The sequence below is a fragment of the Procambarus clarkii genome, chromosome 7, assembly GCF_040958095.1.
Source record: "Procambarus clarkii isolate CNS0578487 chromosome 7, FALCON_Pclarkii_2.0, whole genome shotgun sequence".
NCBI classification, from domain to species: domain Eukaryota; kingdom Metazoa; phylum Arthropoda; class Malacostraca; order Decapoda; family Cambaridae; genus Procambarus; species Procambarus clarkii.
Window position 1 is genome coordinate 11,917,576 of NC_091156.1, and position 19,279 is coordinate 11,936,854.

General features: G+C 43.2%; 1 protein-coding gene across 2 annotated transcripts in view; it reads right to left on the reverse strand.

The window, feature by feature from the left end:
• LOC123761304 (inactive tyrosine-protein kinase transmembrane receptor ROR1) overlaps nt 1–19,279 on the reverse strand; it is a 521,433-nt gene that overhangs the window by 501,423 nt on the left and 731 nt on the right. The gene's annotated exons all lie outside the window — the stretch shown is intronic.

Genomic DNA, 19,279 nt, shown 5'->3' on the forward strand with positions numbered 1-19,279 from the left:
GGCATCAGCGATAGTAAGAATTCGTCTTGAATACAAAGATCAATGATGACTTGGGATGGAAACAACAGCCGAGCAGCGAAGCTTCAAGGAAAATACTATCTGTCAAATATAAATGCTGTTCTCAAATGATTCCCCCATTTTACACCCGGAAAATGATGTAAGTTTTTAAGGATTGACAAATGTTAATCCTCTTGTTTGATAAGCTGTTCACTTCGAGACAGTTAAGCAAGTCCCAGCTGTGTCTGGGTACAAGTGACAGGATGAACAACCCAGCGGGTTTTTCTTCCTATTATGGAGGGTTGTACATGCTGCTATGGCGGTGCGTCCACTCACATGATGAGTGGTGCTGCCCAATGAACTCGCCCCTCGGGGCAAAATTATAAAATGAATAACCTTTATAACAAGAGATATCATATCTATGATACTTTTTAAGACTCTAGTGCTCTCTGGGAAGAAAGTGCTGACCTGGAGATCATGCAAAGGTCTTTTAAGCCCGAATCCACTCGATAAAACATCTAAACATCTAAATTATTGGGACCACCTAGAGCGCAGGCGAGATAATAATTTACACCTGGTAACTATTAGAGGGACTGATCTCAGATCTGCAGCCAGAAAGAGAGGGTTCCACAAATAACCAGGAGGCATGGCAGGATGTGCAAAAATAGGTGCAATAGCTACGCTGAGAGAGAAGTCTATCAACATCAGGGGGCCCAAGAGTTTTCAGCACTCTCCCTCTACATATAAGGGGCATAACTGGCCGACCTCTCACGGTATCCAAGAGATAACTTGTTAAACATTTCCAAGGAATACCTGATCAACCAAGTTGTGATTCATACGTCAGGCTGCGAGCAGCCGCGTCTATCAGTTTGGCTGAACAGACCATCAACCAGGAAGCCTGATCAGAGACCGGGCCGCGGCGACGTTGATCCCCGGAATCAACAATAGCTAGACAACACGTAGGTAGGTAGGTAGGTATGGAAGAGGGGGGGGGGATTAGTAGCTTGGGAGGGAGGGAAAGAGTGACAGGTACAGTTGAAAGATTGAGAGCTACATTTGTGAAATTAGAAGTGAAAAGGGGAGGGAAGAAGGAAGAAAGAAAGGGGGAAAGGGGGAAAATGAGGAGAGGGAAGGAATGGGGAGGTAGGAAGAATTCGTGTAGGGGTTACGCCTCTTGTGTATACATACTAGACGACGCTTAATAGTTTGTTTGGACAACTTTCTTTGTCGCTTTTAGCCCCCTCCCCTACCACCCTCGCAAGAGAAAAAAATACTTGCATCGGAGAAAGAGGGTGATGGAGAGATTAGGGATGGTGGAGAAACAAAAATAATATAGATGAGAGAGAGAGAGAGAGAGAGAGAGAGAGAGAGAGAGAGAGAGAGAGAGAGAGAGAGAGAGAGAGAGAGTGTAGAGTGTAGAGGAATTCCATATTTAAATTAACGATACTAACCCACTGAAAATTTGAGTTCAATCACTATACTAAGATATAATGAATGCCCTTCCGTGCAGACACACAGGAATCTACCATACCAACAGACCTTTAATATTAACTGTCTTCAAGAAGCTACATAACACGTTCCTTCGGGGCACTCCTGATCACTGTCTACAGTGCCCATATGGCCCGGCCAACTCATAGAACATTGGAATACAAAATATTGATAATAATAATCATAATATAATATATATATATATAGAGGTTCATGTGCTTCATCCACCATACTCATAAGGTATGTCTAACCGTCCCTTGAGACAATCAAGCGATCCCACATCTATTACGTCACCTGGTAATTTATTCCATAAATCAGCAACTGTTTCCAAATCAATATTTACCCAGAACTTCTCTGGGTTTAAGCTTATTCAATTTATATTCACTATCTCCTGTTACGCATTTGTATAATTCAGTCGCATCAAACCTTCTTCTTCGCCTTTCTTGTGCACGTAAATTAAGCTTACTTGTTATCTATCCGTAAGGGAAGAGCCTAAATATCGGGATTAATAGTGTTATCTGTCTTTGTTCATGTCGAAGTAAATTCGTCTTCGTTCTATAGTATGATGAGCAACGCTGAACTACATAATCTGAAGCCCAAATAGCCTGGCCGATCAGACAGTAAATCAGGCCTGGTTAGATATCTTCACGTTACGACCCAGAACTTTTTTCTTGGTACAATAGTACCAACCTTGGCCAACCCCCCCTGACATTTTCCGTGTCTGTGGCCCACTGTATTCCAGTGTCTGTGGCTCACTGTAGTCCAGGGTCTGTGGTTCACTGCTTTCCCCAGTCTGTGGCCCATTGTATTTCCGTGACTTTGACCACGACAGAGCCTGGCTGAATCCATGATACATCAGCTGTAACATTAACCATGATCAGGTCGTGTCGACAAGCGACCAGACCTCGACACGCCGGTAGGGTGAAATTATTACAATTCCCTAAGTTGGCGGCGAATCTATCTGGCAATGTTGTCTGAATTATCTCCATCCGGCAGTGTTGTGTATGTGAATTATCTCTATATGTCAACGCGTTGTCAGCGAACTGTCACTGCACAGAAAAGTGGTATCGGATTAGTCAGTTACTAATATCTAGGAACAGGTTTCCGGAAACTGGTGATTTGTGGGAAAAAAAGTACCCCGTATGATTATAGATCACGTGATTGTTTCACGCGTAGGTTAGACATATATGAGTGAGTTTAGGGGTGGATATAAATAGGAGCTGCCATCTTATGAGCCAAAAGGCTATCTGCAGTTTAATTAACTCTTATTATATTCATGCATTAGCTCGTATAACGGACGTGTGGGAGGCCTCATTCAGGCACCAAAAAAAAACGAGAAATTGCTAGGCTAACAACCTTGGATTATTATTATTATTAACATCCATATTGACAAAATTAATATGCAATTTTGCCTAATTGGAGTAATTCAATTCGATCTTATTACAGTGAGGCTGCTGCTCGTATTCACTGTCGCACAGGACAGTGAGGCTGCTGCTCGTATTCACTGTCGCACAGGACAGTGAGGATGGTGCTCGTATTCACTGTCGCACAGGACAGTGAGGATGGTGCTCGTATTCACTGTCACACAGGACAGTGAGGATGGTGCTCGTATTCACTGTCACACAGTAAACAATATCTGTATTATAAGTAATAATCCATCACACTGGTTAGCAATGTTGAATCTCTATTTTGTTAAAGATTCCATACAGAAGATTCCGCTGAAGATAATATACAGGCTTCAGTTGTGGTTTCTTTTTTAATTAATTCAATGTCCTTTAGATCACAAGTCAAGCTTGGCCCCACAAGCCAGGTTTGAGGAGTAGAACAGCACCCACGAACATTTCAAGGACGCTCCAAGTAAGCTAATATCTGTACTCATGTGCGTCAATCAGGCATTGTTAAATCCTCGAATCAAACTTTCGGGAGAGGCAACTGCAATTCAGTACTAGTAAAATGGTGAAAGTGAGACAAGAGGGACCAAAGACCAGCAGGATAATACACAATGAAGGGAAATGACCACCCCAAATTAACAATATAAATGAATTTAGTATTAGATATAACGCCAAGACTCGGACCAAAGACCAGCAGGATAATACACAATGAAGGGAAATGACCACCCCAAATTAACAATATAAATGAATTTAGTATTAGATATAACGCCAAGACTCACATCAGATGCACTAAAAATATGATATCAACTAAGTCTTCCAATAAGCAACAGAAAACGTGATCAACTGTGAAACGTTCCAATTAGCTATGGAAAAACAAATGCCTCGAAAAATGAGCATTGGACCTAGTCGGATGTTTTCATAGTATGGACTGACCAAGTCAAAGATCTAGAAATAACAATTTCAGACGACGTGAACTTAAGAAACCCAATAATCCCAAAGCCTATGCAACAGCAGTCGGGATAACATGCATAGAGTCCAATGAAAACTTTAAGAACAAACAATCCCCAGGTTCAAGTTCGAGGGAGTTTATTGAGATGATGCAATACATCTGAGAAGAATAAAGTAGCTAAGGCCATTTTTGCCGTCCTATTGTCCCGGTTATACACTTCACAGCAATGGTGAAGTCTCCCTTAGAATAGTGTTTCGTGCTGTGTATACACTGCCTTCAAGGGAGGACAACACCCTCAAGATACCATCTGACACCTGCAGGGGCCAGACCCTGGGCAAGATGCCTCTTAAGACCTATTGTCTTGTGTATGACCCTCTGTCCTGTGTGACAGTGAATACCAGCATTATCCTCATTCTAATAAGACTTAATTGATTTCCTCAGATTAGGCAAAATTGTAATTATTTTTTGGTCAATAAAGATGTAAATAATAATAACTTTAAGTTTACAGGTCATGCCTGGGAAGAAGCCAAGATCTCATCCATCTGAAAGATATCACATACAGCTGTTTTATCTACCTAATAGAATCCACACTACCTACACGATACCTCCAGATCACCAACAAGATTCAAACAGACAAGATATCAATACCCAACTACAGTGATACCCACCAACAAAAGGTCACACAACTTAATGAGTTACACCGCCTACAAGATACCACCCATCGCCTACATGGGTTACACCCACCTACCACCTCGTAGGGCTATAAATCACCCACAATTGATGCATCGGCCAATGGTATTATGATAATTTGATTCACTAAAAACACCCATGAAAAGCGAAAATCGAGGGTGGAGTCTGGATCGTGTCGAGGGTGAGAAGGATAAGAAAAAGGAGAGAAAAGAAGAGATGAGAAACGAAGAAGAATGATGGGAGGGGAGACAGGAAGAGGTAAAAATGGGAGGAAAAATAAGAGGCATGGGAAAGCGAGGGACAGGGAGACAGGGATGAGGAGAGGAGGGAAGAAGGGAAGAAGAGAAGAGCAGGAAAGAGACTAGAAATGAAGAAGAGAACAGTGGGGGAGACGAGGAAACACGAGAGGAGAGATCAATAGAGGCAGGGGGGATGATTGATTAACTTTTATTCATAAATATACAGGAATTTAACACGTATAGTTTGCCACATTAACCTAAGCCTACAGTAATTAGTTTAGTCTAGGAATTAAATGATAATTATAAGCCATTTTCAGGCAGTTTAAAATACGAATTATTATTAATATACATACACATAGTATGGTCCAAAAGCCTCCATACGTCCAATTGTCCCCATAGCGTATAATACTATTTTATAAATACGCCCCCAATACTTGTTTTCAGTCATGAAAATATACGAAACAGAAATCACCTAAAGGAACACATTCGAAATGCGATTTCGACCAAATGTGTTAACGGGAGTTTAACATCCGAATGTGTTTCCAAATATATGGAGTATATTTAGTTAATAAAGTTACTTTTAAATAAAATGTTAATTTTCCCTAGGTATGCAGACAGGTCCCAACCTACCACTTCTCTACACGACCCCTGAAGGTGAGGCCAGGTGGGGGCACTACAGGAGGGGTGAGGTCAGGGTGAGGTGAGGTCAGGGTGAGGTGAGGTCAGGAGTTCAGGGTGAGGTGAGGTCATGTAGAAAAGGGAATAAGCTAAAGTCACCATTTATACCCTTGGAGAATTCATTTGGCTAATATTGGTGCAATGTTGTTTTCCTTCTCTGCTCAAGCCTTTGAATTGTGCATGTACACTGGACAGGCGGTGTGTACTTTCTGAGTACACTGTGGCTGGTTGTGTACTTCCCGAGTACCACTGTGGGTTGGTGATGTGTACTTCCCGAGTACACTGTGGGCTGGCGGTGTGTAGTTTCAAAGTGTAGTGAGGAGGGTCTGAGAACCCCTACGAGTGGTCACTTGACAGTACAAGGCCTCGACCACAAAGACCAGAGGAAAAGACCCACCAGTTCAAAACCAAGAAAGAAAAAAGAACGAAAAAAGAAAGCAGAGACGAACAGCGCTCCCTACATAGTTACTTTCGCACAGCAATTTCACACACGGCTCCGCTTTCTGCTTATTTGCACTGTATAATGTTGGTGGAAGGTAGGCAGGAGGAAGGCAGGTGGCAGGAAGGCAGGCGGGGAGGAGGATGGCAGTATACAGGTGAGTGGAAGGCAGGATAGCAGGGAAGAGACGGACGAAAGGTAGGTGAGGGTGAAAAAACAGGCCGGGGAAAAGGTGGACAAAATGTGGGAGGAAGACAGGTAAAGACACCGGTGGAAGACAGTCAAAGACACCGGTGGAAGACAGTCAAAGACACCGGTGGAAGACAGTCAAAGACACCGGTGGAAGACAGTCAAAGACACCGGTGGAAGACAGTCAAAGACACCGGTGGAAGACAGTCAAAGACACCGGTGGAAGACAGTCAAAGACACCGGTGGAAGACAGGCAAAGAGGCCAGTGGAAAACAGGAAAATAGGCCGGTGAAAGCAATCGCCAGGAAAGTGAAGAGGTAGGAGGTAGATAGGGAGAGGATTCGCCAAGGCTGTACCAGACAGGGTGACGACCAAACGTGTGTACCAACCAGCAGCTGGGCGGGTGCCACCGTCTTCTCCGTGTGTGGGGGTGAGGAAGAAGGGGCAGGATGCTTGTATTAGCACCACCGTGCCAGCGGCCCGCCTTCCCTTCTTCATGTTTACCGCCCGCAGTTCACAGTTGCTATTCAATGGAAAAGAAATTTGCGCGTATTTTCGATCAAGTGTCTAGTGGAACTTTCGAGGTAGGGACTATGTCGAGAAGCCTCTGTGTCGTTTTAGGTCTTACTTTGATCATCACTTCTGGTTTGGTGGGCCAGCCAGAGCACCTTGAGATAGTTTCGGGGCTTAGTGTCCCCGCGGCCCGGTCCTCGACCCGAAGATTGTTCTGAGAGTTGTTTCACTCCCCAAGAAGAAGGGCCGAGTCAGGGCTGTGATAATATAGTTTAAAAGGATGTTGGTTGAAGCGACTCCCAGACTCCATTACAACCTGGCTGGTGCTGCACTTCCTCCAGGAACCTGTCTAATTGTCTCTTGATCACCTTGTGCCCACGCAAAAATATTCATGCAAAATATTGCCATTCACTCCGTCTACCATAGATGTAAAGTACCTTGTCAAGAGACAGTTGTGAGCCTCTTGTTGAATCACTTGTGATATAAAAAGATTATTGATATGTATATGTATTTGTGTAAATGATTGTATATATACGTACATATGTATGTAACATTAAAAATTGTGTAACTAGGTTCAAAAGATTGTTACTTGCTTAGCTAAACGAACTATGGGGTTCAGTTCCTGAACCGATTATGTGCCTCTGTAACTCTTTTCAACACCGCCCACGGGATGGGTATGGGGTGCATAATAAAGAAAGATATTGGAATTGGATGGAGTTACTAAAACAAATACAAAATAAAACAAATCGAACATGGTTTACAAGCAAACTCTTAGTCTAACAATATGGCACTGAAGGAGTTTTATACAACAACAAAGGGGAAGGAGTGTTTACTGTGTGGCGTCAGTGATGGCAAGGGGGAGGACTCCATAAGGGTGCTGCTGCTGCTGCTGCTACTGCTGCTGCTGCTGGTGTACAAGAATTCAAAGTTCATGGCGCAGGGGGAGGGTTGAGTGGAGGTGGTGATAAGCCGTGTGGCGTCGAAGTGGTTGAAGCTTTTGTGTTGTTTATATATACAAAATAGGGAGGTCTCGGTGTGATGGAGAGGTTTGTAAACCGATGGACGAGAGAGAACCTCCATAGTCAAGGCCGAGGACCTCCCGCGCCCCCACCACCAAGGAGGCATTAATCAAAAGCCTCTCGTGGTAGTTGACGGCGGAAGACCATTCAGCTCGGCTCCGTATTAAACCATGCAATCCAACCATAAAACTTTATTACGTTCGGACGTGAAGACGGAGAACACGCTTACTGCTTTAATGGTGGTTTATGGCTTGCTAATTAAATCCACCTATTAGCAAAGGGGGGCCCTGTATGAACTCGCGGGCGGTGAAGGGGAGTGAGAGGCTTGCTAGAGGGCTGGAGAACGTGACCTCTATTACTGCTTCAGTGTTCCTAGGCGCGTTCCTCCTGCTCCTGTAACTGGTGATGCTTGTAGACTGATATTGCTCCTGCAACTCATGCTGCTACTTCTCCTGCGCTTAATCAACTGTTGTTATGTTATTAGGGGTTATAATGTAGATTATGAGTCACAATAACGTGGCTTAAGATATGATGACCCAAACCACACACCAGAAAATGAGGAGACAACGACGGGGTTACGGTCCGTTGTAGACCATTAACAAGTCGATTGTGATAATGATCCACAATCGACTTGATAATTAGAACGGACCGAAACGTCGTGTTCTTCATAGCCTGTGTGGTTTAGTCTTCATAGTCGTTATAATGTTAGCATACAATCATCTGGAGTGGGAAATGAGGCTCTTTCATCAGATATTTGATGAAAATACCTGTGCCCGTTGGCCACCGAGTGCTGTTGGGAAATGAGTTATAAGTGAAACAACTTCCAGTTCTCTTAACACTCAGTGTGGTCTAGCGGGTAAAGTAATGGATGTACTAAAGTGCCTTGGCTGTCCATGTTCGAATCCTTCATGGGGAAGAGTTTACCCCACCATCTGCCCCACCGCTCCCCGCCTCCACCCCAATCTTGTGCCCATTACCTCTAACTCCCTGCCCCCCCCCCTCGTCTTGCCTCACGCCCCCTCCCCGTCCGATCCTCAACAAGATAATAACTACTCATGGTTGGGGAACTGACTGAAAGATTCAATTAGGCCTTAAATACCTCCCGCGAGTCTGTGGGCTTTCCATTACGGCAACTTGGCTCTAGTCTCCGGTGATTTAAGAATTAATTTAAGCGCATCATTAAGCAGCTTAATAATACTGTTTTCATTGGCTTGTGTAGTGTTGTGTTCGAACCCTGGTATCAGGTGCTGTATGGCTCTGCTCACCCATTTCGCCACCAACTACCCATTGTTTATGGTTAAAAAATTTACTTTTAAGACATCTTAATAACCCTGAGGTAACAATGCATTTTTTTGCCGGTGAGGATGATATTGTTACCCGGACTAGGACAACACCAGGGAAAAACAGGGTCAGGATTTATCAAGCATTTACCCAACAACTTACGAAACCTGTGCATCTAACAATCATGGCAGCTTTGTTTACATTTATTAAACAGTGTATGAGCTGAGAAACTTCACCATCCAAGGTTATCATTGTTATAAACAACCTCGCAGTGATTCGAAGCTTATAAACTGTTTAATAAATGTAAACAAAGCCGCCATGATTGTTGAAAGATGTACAAGATTCGTAGGTGGTCGCATATCTTCTTGATGAATCCTGGCAAAGGAAAGCTGTTTTGTGAGAATATTAAGATAGATAACTAACCAAATACTACGAATGGGATAAGCAAACGAAGGTGTATATGATGGGGGGAGGGAGGGCCTAGGAGCTTAAACCCTGAAAACAAACAGGCAAAAACACGTGTATACACATATTAACAGCAACAAATGGCTATAGAACTTTTCTAGAGGTACGGAATTAAACTAAAGAAAAAGGTAGCCTTAATGCAGGATGCGAGATGAGCAAATCAGTAGGAACCATGAAGGGGATTCAAACCTATGCTCTGGGTACTCCCAAGCACATGCCCAAGACCTAGAGAACCCAGAGCATAGATTCGAATCCTCCTTTGTATCCTCCTACCGATTTTCTCACTGATACGTAACGCTAATGTGATTTCTTTGTGCATGCAAGGTGATATTGATTAGCCTAGGTTACGAAAACACCCATACAGGGTTTTCAGGGTTGGGCAGGCTTCTGGATGGAAGCTGGAGATCCGTAAATAGAAGGAAGGGCAAGAAGCAGAAAACCTAACCAGTAATTGGATCACAGGATTTGAACATTATTGCAAATGACCAACAACTAGAAAGACGGTGACCATGAACTGAAACTGGATTTTCGTTTACCTTTAAGAGGGGAGTACATCTACACCCACGCACTTGCAAGCATTCAGGTACATAAGCTTCCACAAACATGGGCGTGTGCGCCCCACCACACTTCCTGTGGCACTTGCCCTTATATCCGGCACCAGAAAATTACAATTAAGACATATGCTCAACGTGTGTGCGTGAGTGTGTGTGTGTGTGTGTGTGTGTGTGTGTGTGTGTGTGTGTGTGTGTGTGTGTGTGTGTGTGTGTGTGTGTGTGTGTGTGTGTGTGTGTTTTCACCTAGTTGTTTCTTGAGGGGGATGAGCTCTGCTTTTTCGGCCCGGCTCTCAAATGTCAATCAACCAACTGTAACTACTATTTTTTTTCCCCACACACGCCCAGGAAGCAGCTCCGCAGCATCTGTCTAACTCCCAGGTACCTATTTACTGCTAGGGTGAAAAGGTGAAACTTTTCTATCAGGGTGAAAAAAAACTTTGCCCATTTGTTTCTGCCAGGTCCGGGAATCGTACCCCGGGCCCCAGAATTACGAGCCCTGCGCGCTGTCTGCTCAGCTACCAGACCCCTCTTTCTGTGTGTGTGTGATTGGGTAATTTTAGGGGAGAGGATGAAGGAGGGGGGGGGGCCATTAACTCAAGAGGTTCTAAAGGAATGCCAACAGTGATCGAGCCTGGCCCCAGGCTCGGCTCAGGGAGCAGAACAACTCCCGAAACCATCTCCAGGTATGCTCCAGGTAGCACCTACAGGAATGCCAAACAGCAGCTATAAACATCGACACCGACAATAGGCTATCATCGCCAGCAGTAGCAGCACGAGCCACTACCAGCGCCCTCTCCGCCTCTCTACTGACGACGACAGCCTCACCCGCCCCGTCCTGGCCGCTGCTAACAATGACTTTACACTGCGGTCGGCGATTTACGCCTTCCTGTGGACAATTCCTGTTCATTAGTGGTGTAGGGCTCCCCAGACGCTGATAGTTTATTGACGCGTTTCCCTTTTTAATTGATAACTAGTTTCGCGCATGTGTGTGTGTACTCACCTATTTGTCCTTGCGGGGGTTGAGCTCTGCTCTTTCGGCTCGCCTCTCAACTGTCAATCAATCAACTGTTACTAACTACTAATTATTTTTTTCCACACACACACACACCCAGGAAGCAGCTCGTAGCAGCTGTTTAACTTGCAGGTACCTATTTACTGATGGGTAACAGGAGCATCAGGGTTAAGGAAACTTTGTCCATCTGTCTCCACCGGATGCGGGGATCGAACCCCAGTCCCTAGGTACAGGAGTCTAGAGCACTGTCCACTCGGCCACCCAGCCCCGTGTGTGTGTAATTACCTAAGTGTAGTTACAGGATGAGAGCTACGCTCGTGGTGTCCCGTCTACCCAGCACTCTTTGTCATATAATCATATACATATAATATTAACACACATATAATGTGTGTGTGTGTGTACTTACCTAACTGTACTCACCTAATTGTGCTTGCGGGGCTTGAGCTCTGGCTCTTTGGTCCCGCCTCTCAACCGTCAATCAACAGGTGTACAGGTTCCTGAGCCTATTGGACTCTATCATATCTACACTTGAAACTGTGTATGGAGTCAGCCTCCACCACATCACTTCCTAATGCATTCCATTTGTCATCCACTGGAGGTGTGTGTGTGTGTGTGTGTGTGCGTGTGTGTGTGTGTGTGCGCGCGCGCGTGCGTGCGTGCGCTCGTGCATGCAGATGTTGGTGGGGGTGGGGTCAAGGGTACCTTAGCATTGGGCGCACTGGGGGGTATCTGTTGAGGGTAGTGGTCATTACCTTTCTCCACAAACTCATTTCAATTAATTAAAAGACCTCACCAAAATAATAATAGCCTTACATAACTCATTTTACGTCTACCCAGCCGTTTAAGAACAATAACTAAAGGAACACAGTAGTACATCCATGCGAGGGGAAATTTTTATTTACTTATATATATATAAGAGTTCTTACATTCTTGTAAAGCCACTAGCACGCATAGCGTTTCGGGCAGGTCTTTAATCCATGTTTTTGACCCAGAATACAACCCGCCAAATCGTTTAACAATCACTGCTGGGTGAACAGAAGCTACAGTTAAGGATTGGCACCCGGCCAATCCTCCCCCGGCCAGGATACGAACCCAGGCCAAAGTGCTCGCGAGAGCTTTACCACTATGTCGCGGGGACCGATAATTTAACAAATTGAGTTACATCAGTGCAACCCATTTTTGAAGCCCTTACATTCACTTGACAAATTACTTTGCTCACTCGCAATTGTATTGTCAATCTAATCTTACATATTTAGAGCAAACTTTGTGTAATACATTCGTGAACAGTCTTCTAATGCTGGATATTAATCATAACTCATTCTTTACGATTTCAAGTCTATTCTAGTTACCAGAACTTTACACAATCCAAATGAGGTAAAATAAATATATACCAGATATTACCTGAACAATTCTGAAATTTCTGAAACATTAGGCCTATATGAAAAAGGTCAGAGTAATTTGGGATAGCAGGTTCTATTCTCGGGCAGGACAGAAATGGTTTGGCACGCTTTCTTACACTCAATGCCTCTGTTCACCTAGTAGTAAATAGGTACCTGGGCAACTGTTGTGGGGTTGCATCCTGGGGAGAATCAGTAGTACGAACGACCTTGGGAGGACCTTGATACCAGAGTAATGTATAAAGCCTAATGGGTACCAAGATAAGGGAGTCGGTCGGCCGAGCGGACAGCACGCTGGACTTGTGATCCTGTGGCCCTGGGTTCGATCCCAGGCGCCGACGAGAACCAATGGGCAGAGTTTCTTTCACCCTATGCCCCTGTTACCTAGCAGTAAAATAGGTACCTGGGAGTTAGTCAGCTGTCACGGGCTACTTCCTGGCGGTGGAGGTCTGGTTGAGGACCGGGCCTCGGGAACACTAAAAAGCCCCGAAATCATCTCAAGATAACCTCAAGATAACCTTGATACCAGCGTAAAGTATGTATAATGCCTAATGGGTACCAAGATAAATATCTAAAAAGCACTAGGCCTAGTATTAGAAACTCTTACGTTATCTTATAGTATTAGAAGCTCTTACGTTATCTTATAGTATTAGAAGCTCTTACGTTATCTTATAGTATTAGAAGCTCTTACGTTATCTTATAGTATTAGAAACTCTTACGTTATCTTATAGTATTAGAAGCTCTTACGTTATCTTATAGTATTAGAAGCTCTTACGTTATCTTATAGTATTAGAAACTCTTACGTTATCTTATAGTATTAGAAGCTCTTACGTTATCTTATAGTATTAGAAGCTCTTACGTTATCTTATAGTATTAGAAACTCTTACGTTATCTTATAGTATTAGAAGCTCTTACGTTATCTTATAGTATTAGAAGCTCTTACGTTATCTTATAGTATTAGAAGCTCTTACGTTATCTTATAGTATTAGAAGCTCTTACGTTATCTTATAGTATTAGAAGCTCTTACGTTATCTTATAGTATTAGAAGCTCTTACGTTATCTTATAGTATTAGAAGCTCTTACGTTATCTTATAGTATTAGAAGCTCTTACGTTATCTTATAGTATTAGAAGCTCTTACGTTATCTTATAGTATTAGAAACTCTTACGTTATCTTATAGTATTAGAAACTCTTACGTTATCTTATAGTATTAGAAACTCTTACGTTATCTTATAGTATTAGAAGCTCTTACGTTATCTTCCGACCTTACAGTTCTGGGCACCGTCGACCTCTAAGCGTTGCAAACGAGCGTTTCATCAACAACAATGACGGAACTCTTGCGCAGCGCATCTCTCATTCTCAACGCTTAAACTAACGATACAACGAATTCTTCAATTATAAAGATGTAGCATCCAAAGGTATCCTCCAAAGGATACCTGATCAACCAGGCTGTGACTCATACGTCAGGCTGCGAGCAGCCGCGTCTAACAGCCTGGTTGATCAGTCCAGCAACCAGGAGGCCTGGTCGACGACCGGGCCGCGGGGACACTAAGCCCCGGAAGCACCTCAAGGTAGCCAAGGTAGCAGTCATGTAATTCGAACAGAGCGTCGTTTGACCCCCAGCTTGATTTAGGGGACTGTACAATGAAGGGAGACTAAGTTAATCCCAGGTTCAGTATTTACAACCTTCACTTGGCTAGGTTGTGAAGAATCAAAACGTTGACCAGACCACACACTTACAAGGTGAAGGGACGACGACGTTTCGGTTCGTCCTGAACCGTTCTCAAGTCGATTGTGAATCAAAAATCTTTTGAAAAAAAAAGGAATCAAAACCTTTATATTCTCTAGGATATACATGGATAAAAAGATTTAATATTACAGATATAATTATTGAAATTGGAAATTTTGATTTATGTTTATTTTGATGATATCTATTTATACAATCTAGTGTCCATTCGTGAAAACTGGATATAATAAGCCTGAAATTAAGTTAGACAGTCTCTGCTGTAAAAGTCGCAGAATTGCAGGAACTTAGAGTTGGCAGACGACACTGACACTCCACGGCCAGAGAGCACGAGTATTAAAGAGCTACGACATGAACAAATCCACAAGGGCCGTGACGAGGATTCGAACCTACGTCCGGGGGCATCCCAGACACTGCCTTAATCAACGTCGCCTTAATCAAAGCGACGTCGCTTTTTGATCCTTCGATGTCCGCTCTTCCTATCATTGTGAAGCAGAATTCACCAAGCGTTGGGTTGTTCACTCACCAATAGGGAACGTGAGCTGGGTTTAGACCGTCGTGAGACAGGTTAGTTTTACCGTTGATTTGCCCTTGTGGATTTGTTCATTTGATGCATCACGATAGTGTGATCTCTGTGTGTAGCTACGACATGCTTAGAACCGAGAATTATATGTACGGGCAGCACCAAACATCCACTAGACAGTATGGCATTGTAACTGCCAGAATTAGGCTGGGATATCGACATCTATGGCAGGTGGCTGCAGGTAATGAATTCAAACATTCAGAGTTCAACATTCAAATTGTAAACTATGTTAACATGAGCTCGGACACCCTCTCCAACACTATATTTGTGATTTGCCCTGTTATCAATGGCCCAACCACTTGGAGTGGACGGTAGAGCGACGGTCTCCCTTCGTGCAGGTCGACGTTCAATCACCGACCGTGTGTACTCACCTATTTGTGCTTGCGGGGGTTGAGCTTTGGCTCTTTGATCCCGCCTCTCAACTATCAATCAACTGGTGTGTGTGTATGTGTATACACAATCCAAGTGACTGGGCACCATTCCCCCTCCCCCATCCCATTCCAAATCCTTATCCTGACCCCTTCCTTCCAAGCGCTATATAGTCTTAATGGCTTTGCGCTTTCCCTTGATAATTACCCTCCCTCCATGTTCTCAATAATTTCAGACCAAATGGTATGAAATACCTCGAGCTGTGTAACTACTTCCTTCACTCCGGAATATTGGAAGATATGCTTGTGCTGTAGCCAGTGTGCTGGTGCAGACTAATAGATCAGCCTCGCATTTCATGTGCTCTCCTTATTCCATGTATGACTAACCATCCTGTGAGATAGGAATATTAGATAAACTCATAGCTATTTTTTTAATCTACACTATGTAATCTTTCATGTAGAATAGGGTACCAGCACATTTGCTATGTATACCTATGCTTGCTAATAAATAAATATAAACTATATAAAATTGTTCTTTTAGCCGATTATGTGCCTCTGTAACCCTTTCCACCACCGCCCAAGGGATGGGTATGGGTTGCATAATAAAGAAAGAAATTAAAAAAATTGAATTGGAGTTGCGAGACGACGTGCCCACAGCTGCAACAGACGCGCTCCTCCGGCCACAGCACACGACCAACGCACCCTCTCAACTACTGCTGCGTAATGCTACGCTATGATAACCCACGCACCACAAACTACGCCAGATGAAAAGTAGCGGCTCGCAAAAATCCACGTCTTCTGTGTATGGGTTCGTTAGGTTAGGTGGGTGGCTTGGGTTTTAGGTGTTTCTGGTCAGGTTAGGACTGTGAATTGTGTACGTTGTGGCCAGAGAACAGGCTGATAGGACGAGGCTAGCACAGCCCGCGCGTATTATACACCAATAACTTCAAAAAACACATATAATCCACGACCACCGCCCAACAATAAAGCACACGCCCACACAATATTCGCCGCCCATTCATAAAACACACGCCCATCACCCAGTCACAAGGGAACAAACACAAAAAAGCCCACCCCTGTGAACCCTCCAGTCGACGACATAAGCCCAAGTCTGCTTCCTACATCACAGCCCACAGGCTCACGCTCTTCAAGTTTCTCATGCTACTTCTCATCTTACCTAGAGTGGGGGGTTTCGGGAGTTCTACGTCCCGAGCCAGGGCTGGAGTCAAGCTCGACTCGGTCCAATAGGCTTTTGCTTGCAACTGCCAATAGGCCCACATATCCACTCGCCCATAGTCCTATGCTACAGACGGCCAGCATTTCCCAACCACAGTAAAACCCAATTTGTATATCATACTTTTCAGACTTACAACTCGTCAACTCTATATGAATGCGTTTCGGTGGATATAAATTCAAGCGGCCTCGTATGGGCCAAAAGACTTAATACGAACTCATTCAACCCCATGCCTGAGTGCATTCGGGTTATGTTGTCAACTATTTCATCTAGTCCAAGTTTAAGCAACAGAACATGAAATATCAAATGATAAACTTGAATAGTACACAGGACTCACTTTATGCGAGTCCTGTGTACTATTCAGGTTTATGATTTAATAATGTATGTATGTATATATATATATATATATATATATATATATATATATATATATATATATATATATATATATATATATATATATATATATATTATATATATATAAGCTTAGACAAACGCGGCATTGAATTATACATGAGCTTTGGGATTAAAGTGGATGACTTCGTTGCGCACTTTCTTACGTCCTAGAAAGTCCTTACTTGTTCACCTGAATTATTACATCAACGAAGCCATAATAAAATAACTCCCTTGAGGAAAAGCATTATTTAATCTGATTGGCGGCTGGCTTTGTTGTGCACCCCATACTCATCCTGTGAGCGGAAGCGCAAAAAAGGATTACAGAGGGTACAAAAGGTCTTTATCAAACCTCAACGGAGATAGAGGGTGTACGATAGTTCTGGACTACATTTAGGACTAAAGTATACCTGATGACTAGTCAGTAAGCTATGTTAATGACCTCAATATCCCAAGTATACCTGATGACTAGTCAGTAAGCTATGTTAATGACCTCAATATCCCAAGTATACCTGATGACTAGTCAGTAAGCTATGTTAATGACCTCAATATCCCTCCAGAGGTTAATATGTATAAAGCCAAACACCAAATCAAAATTTCCCACACACAAAGGAAATTTGTTGCTACGAAATGGCTGGCTACGATGAGCAAGCCATTTTCCTTTTAAATCTCTCAACTCTTCTAGACGACGACACTAAGCACGCCGTATGGGTCGGGCTTCGACCAATGCCCTCGCTTCCCTTCAAGCAAACAATAAAGAAGAACTCACTCTCATCCACTTCACTATGATACACGACTGGAATATTATACCTGTATCATAGACACAGTTGTCTATGATTCACATCACAACTGTGTAAAAAAAAAAAAAATGTCACAGGCACTCCCGAGAATAAACAATTTGTGGAACGTTCTGAGGGTAATCTTGTCCCACCTAATGTAAATTGCTAAAAGCAACAAAAAGACACTATTAATATAATTGCAGATACACTAATAATCTAGTATCATAGACAACATGCATTGCCATTGGGAGACAGAACAAATTTGTGACATTTTTAATCGAGTATAAACAATGATGACATAAGACCCCATTTACTCTGAAGTAGACTACGTACTACTAGACCATAAGTGCCAGATATATCACCATACGCTTAAACTCCCATCGGACACTAATGAGCTTCTTCGATGCAAATGACCAACTGACCAAAATATAAATCCATATTGTTTTCTTTACATATCAATAATGATAACACAAACAGCTGTGTTACAGCCTCCATTGCAGTTACAAAATTTAACTATTTATTCGGAGCTTTAACTGTGCAATAACTTACACGATAATTAAATTAAAAGTTTGATGGTGTTACTTTTCTCTTCAACACTAGTCATTGAAGCTACTCGTCACTGGCAAGGGGTAGAGCTGGGGAAGGGGGGCTGAGAGCACTGTCCCGTGAAATAGGTCATTATACTCGATAGACATTTACGGCGACTGCTGGGTATACTGAGCGGCTAATGGGTATGTACGGCACTTGTTGGGTATGCACAAGGCCTGATGGGCACACAGAGTGACTGATGGGAATGCACGACGTTTGCTAAGTATACATATTTTGACATGCATAGGTTCCCAGCAGTGTGCTGCAACGCTATTCTAACTTGAGGATTATAGAGTATAGATCAAGAACTAGCTATAAGTTCATCTCATATCCCAATCTCACAAGATTAGTCATGCATGGAATAAGCACTTGATGAGTCTACCAGTCTGCACTAGCCACCTATCTTGAGAGGTTATCTTGAGATGGTTTCGGGGCTTTAGTGTCCCCGCGGCCCGGTTCTAGACCAGGCCTTTACCCTCAGGAAGCAGCTCGTGACAGCTGACTAACACCCAGGTACCTATTTTACTGATAGGTAACAGGGGCATATGGTGAAAGAAACTCTGCCCATTGTTTCTCGCCGGCGCCTGGGATCGAACCCATGGCCACAGGATAACAAGTCCAGTGTGCTGTCCGCTCGGCCGACCGGCTCTACCTAGGGTAGAGCATCGGGTTATCTTCCCCAAATCCGGGAGTGAATTCAATAATTTCAAAGCACAAATTCTCCCCCGCCTACTGCATGGCTTTAAGTCCCAGCATGGCTCCACCACTCGAGCAAAGCCGTCAATTGTCGACGCATGTGAAGCATCCTTGCACGTGACCGCGGGAGGCTGACACAAACGGTCGAATTATTTATTTTCTTAAGTAATGCAAATCGTAAATATGGTTTAAATGGCCCGACGCAGCCACGCGATGTAATCATCAATGGGCTTCTGCAGATAACTGACGAGATTAAGTCAGTTATTTTCCTGACCTAAACAGTTTTCTCCAATTTAGGATCTTTTTTTTTTTAGATTAAGAATAGACCAATGATTCAAATACATCCAATCCATATTGTGCTCAATTGAAATTAAGAATATTAGATAAAGAACTTTCATATATATACTTCAACTCGCTAACATTCACCGTTTCGTACTAAATACATAATTTAAAAAATGTTATATTAAACGTAACTTACAGACGTCCACAGTCTATTACAATATTATAAATTAATTCCCATATAGTACCCGTTTTAGAATGGGAAATATAAGACAAAATCTTAATTTGTTTCTTATTCCGGGTAAATTTAACAAA